The sequence below is a fragment of the Columba livia genome, unplaced genomic scaffold (assembly GCF_036013475.1).
Source record: "Columba livia isolate bColLiv1 breed racing homer unplaced genomic scaffold, bColLiv1.pat.W.v2 Scaffold_103, whole genome shotgun sequence".
Taxonomy (NCBI): Eukaryota; Metazoa; Chordata; class Aves; order Columbiformes; family Columbidae; genus Columba; species Columba livia.
Window position 1 is genome coordinate 3834141 of NW_027043008.1, and position 6712 is coordinate 3840852.

Consider the following 6712-nt stretch of genomic DNA (forward strand, 5'->3'; position numbering starts at 1 on the left):
AGAATTCCGCTTCTTAGGGGAAGTGAGAAAGTGCTGAGCTGACACCAAGTCCTGCAGTGTCCCTGTCACCTGCAGAGCCACCGCATCCTCACCACGGTAGCGGGCATTGTGACAAAGGTTCTATGTCAGCTGGGTGTGGCAGCCAGGCGCCCCCTAGGGGATGGGGAGCCTGTCAGCCCCGGGCCTGTCACTGCCTGGTGTCCCTGCTGCCACCAGCCAGGCCTCTGAAAACTTGTCAAACCATGCCCAGACTTGGGGCCAGTTTGGCCCAAAGTCTGCAAGAGACAAGTCGGGAAGACAGATATGGGACAGAGGGAGAAAGCCAAGGGAGCAGGAGAAAGGGAAGGAAGAATAAAAAGTAGTGTTGGGCTGCAGGAGTGAGATGGAGGAATTGCAAGAAAAGAGGGAGGAAGCAGGAGAGTGAGAGAAAAGGAAAGAAGAAACATGAAGCCAGACGAGGGGTTAGTGAGAGAGGATGGGACAGAGAACAGGATGAGAAGGACATAAGGCAAGGCTAGGACAGGCAAGGACAGGCAAGGCAAGGCTAGGCTGCAGGACATGTTTTTGCTTTATAGTTTCTAGCACATTCGTCTTCAGACTAGGAGGAAAGCCATAAGACCGTATGGATTTGCCCCAAGCAAAAACCCCAGCTACTTGAGACACTTAGACTAAGCCTAAAATACCAAGATCTCTCCATAAGGATGGTTTTTATACTGTACTTCCACAATCTGCTGGCAGTACAAAAAAAGAAGCTGCAGATCTCCTTAGGCTGAGTCATGGCTCTTTGGGGCAGGGACCATGCATATCATGGGAATATTTCACAGTTTCTGCTCTGTTTTCAGTGTATGACACCAAAACACCCACCTGATGACATCCTTTCAAGAGCAAAGGCAGCAATTTGCAGAATTCCGCTTCTTAGGGGAAGTGAGAAATTGCTGAGCTGACACCAAGTCCTGCAGTGTCCCTGTCACCTGCAGAGCCACCGCATCCTCGCCACGGTAGCGGGCATTGTGACAAAGGTTCTATGTCAGCTGGGTGTGGCAGCCAGGCGCCCCCTAGGGGATGGGGAGCCTGTCAGCCCCGGGCCTGTCACTGCCTGGTGTCCCTGCTGCCACCAGCCAGGCCTCTGAAAACTTGTCAAACCATGCCCAGACTTGGGGCCAGTTTGGCCCAAAGTCTCCAAGAGACAAGTCGGGAAGAAAGATATGGGACAGAGGGATAAAGCGAAGGGAGCAGGAGAAAGGGAAGGAAGAATAAAAAGTAGTGTTGGGCTGCAGGAGTGAGATGGAGGAATTGCAAGAAAAGAGGCAGGAAACAGGAGAGTGAGAGAAAAGGAAAGAAGAGACATGCAGCCAGACGAGGGGTTAGTGAGAGAGGATGGGACAGAGAACAGGATGAGAAGGACATAAGGCAAGGCTAGGACAGGCAAGGACAGGCAAGGCAAGGCTAGGCTGCAGGACATGTTTTTGCTTTATAGTTTCTAGCACATTCGTCTTCAGACTAGGAGGAAAGCCATAAGACCGTATGGATTAGGCCCAAGCAAAAACCCCAGCTACTTGAGACACTTAGACTAAGCCTAAAATACCAAGATCTCTCCATAAGGATGGTTTTTATACTGTACTTCCACAATCTGCTGGCAGTACAAAAAAAGAAGCTGCAGATCTCCTTAGGCTGAGTCATGGTGCTTTGGGGCAGGGACCATGCATATCATGGGAATATTTCACAGTTTCTGCTCTGTTTTCAGTGTATGACACCAAAACACCCACCTGATGACATCCTTTCAAGAGCAAAGGCAGCAATTTGCAGAATTCCGCTTCTTAGGGGAAGTGAGAAAGTGCTGAGCTGACACCAAGTCCTGCAGTGTCCCTGTCACCTGCAGAGCCACCGCATCCTCGCCACGGTAGCGGGCATTGTGACAAAGGTTCTATGTCAGCTGGGTGTGGCAGCCAGGCGCCCCCTAGGGGATGGGGAGCCTGTCAGCCCCGGGCCTGTCACTGCCTGGTGTCCCTGCTGCCACCAGCCAGGCCTCTGAAAACTTGTCAAACCATGCCCAGACTTGGGGCCAGTTTGGCCCAAAGTCTGCAAGAGACAAGTCGGGAAGACAGATATGGGACAGAGGGAGAAAGCCAAGGGAGCAGGAGAAAGGGAAGGAAGAATAAAAAGTAGTGTTGGGCTGCAGGAGTGAGATGGAGGAATTGCAAGAAAAGAGGCAGGAAACAGGAGAGTGAGAGAAAAGGAAAGAAGAGACATGCAGCCAGACGAGGGGTTAGTGAGAGAGGATGGGACAGAGAACAGGATGAGAAGGACATAAGGCAAGGCTAGGACAGGCAAGGACAGGCAAGGCAAGGCTAGGCTGCAGGACATGTTTTTGCTTTATAGTTTCTAGCACATTCGTCTTCAGACTAGGAGGAAAGCCATAAGACCGTATGGATTAGGCCCAAGCAAAAACCCCAGCTACTTGAGACACTTAGACTAAGCCTAAAATACCAAGATCTCTCCATAAGGATGGTTTTTATACTGTACTTCCACAATCTGCTGGCAGTACAAAAAAAGAAGCTGCAGATCTCCTTAGGCTGAGTCATGGTGCTTTGGGGCAGGGACCATGCATATCATGGGAATATTTCACAGTTTCTGCTCTGTTTTCAGTGTATGACACCAAAACCCCACCTGATGACATCCTTTCAAGAGCAAAGGCAGCAATTTGCAGAATTCCGCTTCTTAGGGGAAGTGAGAAAGTGCTGAGCTGACACCAAGTCCTGCAGTGTCCCTGTCACCTGCAGAGCCACCGCATCCTCGCCACGGTAGCGGGCATTGTGACAAAGGTTCTATGTCAGCTGGGTGTGGCAGCCAGGCGCCCCCTAGGGGATGGGGAGCCTGTCAGCCCCGGGCCTGTCACTGCCTGGTGTCCCTGCTGCCACCAGCCAGGCCTCTGAAAACTTGTCAAACCATGCCCAGACTTGGGGCCAGTTTGGCCCAAAGTCTGCAAGAGACAAGTCGGGAAGACAGATATGGGACAGAGGGAGAAAGCGAAGGGAGCAGGAGAAAGGGAAGGAAGAATAAAAAGTAGTGTTGGGCTGCAGGAGTGAGATGGAGGAATTGCAAGAAAAGAGGCAGGAAGCAGGAGAGTGAGAGAAAAGGAAAGAAGAGACATGCAGCCAGACGAGGGGTTAGTGAGAGAGGATGGGACAGAGAACAGGATGAGAAGGACATAAGGCAAGGCTAGGACAGGCAAGGACAGGCAAGGCAAGGCTAGGCTGCAGGACATGTTTTTGCTTTATAGTTTCTAGCACATTCGTCTTCAGACTAGGAGGAAAGCCATAAGACCGTATGGATTAGGCCCAAGCAAAAACCCCAGCTACTTGAGACACTTAGACTAAGCCTAAAATACCAAGATCTCTCCATAAGGATGGATTTTATACTGTACTTCCACAATCTGCTGGCAGTACAAAAAAAGAAGCTGCAGATCTCCTTAGGCTGAGTCATGGTGCTTTGGGGCAGGGACCATGCATATCATGGGAATATTTCACAGTTTCTGCTCTGTTTTCAGTGTATGACACCAAAACACCCACCTGATGACATCCTTTCAAGAGCAAAGGCAGCAATTTGCAGAATTCCGCTTCTTAGGGGAAATGAGAAATTGCTGAGCTGACACCAAGTCCTGCAGTGTCCCCGTCACCTGCAAAGCCACCGCATCCTCGCCACGGTAGCGGGCATTGTGACAAAGGTTCTATGTCAGCTGGGTGTGGCAGCCAGGCGCCCCCTAGGGGATGGGGAGCCTGTCAGCCCCGGGCCTGTCACTGCCTGGTGTCCCTGCTGCCACCAGCCAGGCCTCTGAAAACTTGTCAAACCATGCCCAGACTTGGGGCCAGTTTGGCCCAAAGTCTGCAAGAGACAAGTCGGGAAGACAGATATGGGACAGAGGGAGAAAGCCAAGGGAGCAGGAGAAAGGGAAGGAAGAATAAAAAGTAGTGTTGGGCTGCAGGAGTGAGATGGAGGAATTGCAAGAAAAGAGGGAGGAAGCAGGAGAGTGAGAGAAAAGGAAAGAAGAAACATGCAGCCAGACGAGGGGTTAGTGAGAGAGGATGGGACAGAGAACAGGATGAGAAGGACATAAGGCAAGGCTAGGACAGGCAAGGACAGGCAAGGCAAGGCTAGGCTGCAGGACATGTTTTTGCTTTATAGTTTCTAGCACATTCGTCTTCAGACTAGGAGGAAAGCCATAAGACCGTATGGATTTGCCCCAAGCAAAAACCCCAGCTACTTGAGACACTTAGACTAAGCCTAAAATACCAAGATCTCTCCATAAGGATGGTTTTTATACTGTACTTCCACAATCTGCTGGCAGTACAAAAAAAGAAGCTGCAGATCTCCTTAGGCTGAGTCATGGCTCTTTGGGGCAGGGACCATGCATATCATGGGAATATTTCACAGTTTCTGCTCTGTTTTCAGTGTATGACACCAAAACACCCACCTGATGACATCCTTTCAAGAGCAAAGGCAGCAATTTGCAGAATTCCGCTTCTTAGGGGAAGTGAGAAATTGCTGAGCTGACACCAAGTCCTGCAGTGTCCCCGTCACCTGCAGAGCCACCGCATCCTCGCCACGGTAGCGGGCATTGTGACAAAGGTTCTATGTCAGCTGGGTGTGGCAGCCAGGCGCCCCCTAGGGGATGGGGAGCCTGTCAGCCCCGGGCCTGTCACTGCCTGGTGTCCCTGCTGCCACCAGCCAGGCCTCTGAAAACTTGTCAAACCATGCCCAGACTTGGGGCCAGTTTGGCCCAAAGTCTGCAAGAGACAAGTCGGGAAGACAGATATGGGACAGAGGGAGAAAGCGAAGGGAGCAGGAGAAAGGGAAGGAAGAATAAAAAGTAGTGTTGGGCTGCAGGAGTGAGATGGAGGAATTGCAAGAAAAGAGGCAGGAAGCAGGAGAGTGAGAGAAAAGGAAAGAAGAGACATGCAGCCAGACGAGGGGTTAGTGAGAGAGGATGGGACAGAGAACAGGATGAGAAGGACATAAGGCAAGGCTAGGACAGGCAAGGACAGGCAAGGCAAGGCTAGGCTGCAGGACATGTTTTTGCTTTATAGTTTCTAGCACATTCGTCTTCAGACTAGGAGGAAAGCCATAAGACCGTATGGATTAGGCCCAAGCAAAAACCCCAGCTACTTGAGACACTTAGACTAAGCCTAAAATACCAAGATCTCTCCATAAGGATGGTTTTTATACTGTAATTCCACAATCTGATGGCAGTACAAAAAAAGAAGCTGCAGATCTCCTTAGGCTGAGTCATGGTGCTTTGGGGCAGGGACCATGCATATCATGGGAATATTTCACAGTTTCTGCTCTGTTTTCAGTGTATGACACCAAAACACCCACCTGATGACATCCTTTCAAGAGCAAAGGCAGCAATTTGCAGAATTCCGCTTCCTAGGGGAAGTGAGAAAGTGCTGAGCTGACACCAAGTCCTGCAGTGTCCCCGTCACCTGCAGAGCCACCGCATCCTCGCCACGGTAGCGGGCATTGTGACAAAGGTTCTATGTCAGCTGGGTGTGGCAGCCAGGCGCCCCCTAGGGGATGGGGAGCCTGTCAGCCCCGGGCCTGTCACTGCCTGGTGTCCCGGCTGCCACCAGCCAGGCCTCTGAAAACTTGTCAAACCATGCCCAGACTTGGGGCCAGTTTGGCCCAAAGTCTGCAAGAGACAAGTCGGGAAGACAGATATGGGACAGAGGGAGAAAGCGAAGGGAGCAGGAGAAAGGGAAGGAAGAATAAAAAGTAGTGTTGGGCTGCAGGAGTGAGATGGAGGAATTGCAAGAAAAGAGGCAGGAAGCAGGAGAGTGAGAGAAAAGGAAAGAAGAAACATGCAGCCAGACGAGGGGTTAGTGAGAGAGGATGGGACAGAGAACAGGATGAGAAGGACATAAGGCAAGGCTAGGACAGGCAAGGACAGGCAAGGCAAGGCTAGGCTGCAGGACATGTTTTTGCTTTATAGTTTCTAGCACATTCGTCTTCAGACTAGGAGGAAAGCCATAAGACCGTATGGATTTGCCCCAAGCAAAAACCCCAGCTACTTGAGACACTTAGACTAAGCCTAAAATACCAAGATCTCTCCATAAGGATGGTTTTTATACTGTACTTCCACAATCTGCTGGCAGTACAAAAAAAGAAGCTGCAGATCTCCTTAGGCTGAGTCATGGTGCTTTGGGGCAGGGACCATGCATATCATGGGAATATTTCACAGTTTCTGCTCTGTTTTCAGTGTATGACACCAAAACACCCACCTGATGACATCCTTTCAAGAGCAAAGGCAGCAATTTGCAGAATTCCGCTTCTTAGGGGAAGTGAGAAAGTGCTGAGCTGACACCAAGTCCTGCAGTGTCCCTGTCACCTGCAGAGCCACCGCATCCTCGCCACGGTAGCGGGCATTGTGACAAAGGTTCTATGTCAGCTGGGTGTGGCAGCCAGGCGCCCCCTAGGGGATGGGGAGCCTGTCAGCCCCGGGCCTGTCACTGCCTGGTGTCCCTGCTGCCACCAGCCAGGCCTCTGAAAACTTGTCAAACCATGCCCAGACTTGGGGCCAGTTTGGCCCAAAGTCTGCAAGAGACAAGTCGGGAAGAAAGATATGGGACAGAGGGAGAAAGCGAAGGGAGCAGGAGAAAGGGAAGGAAGAATAAAAAGTAGTGTTGGGCTGCAGGACTGAGATGGAGGAATTGCAAGA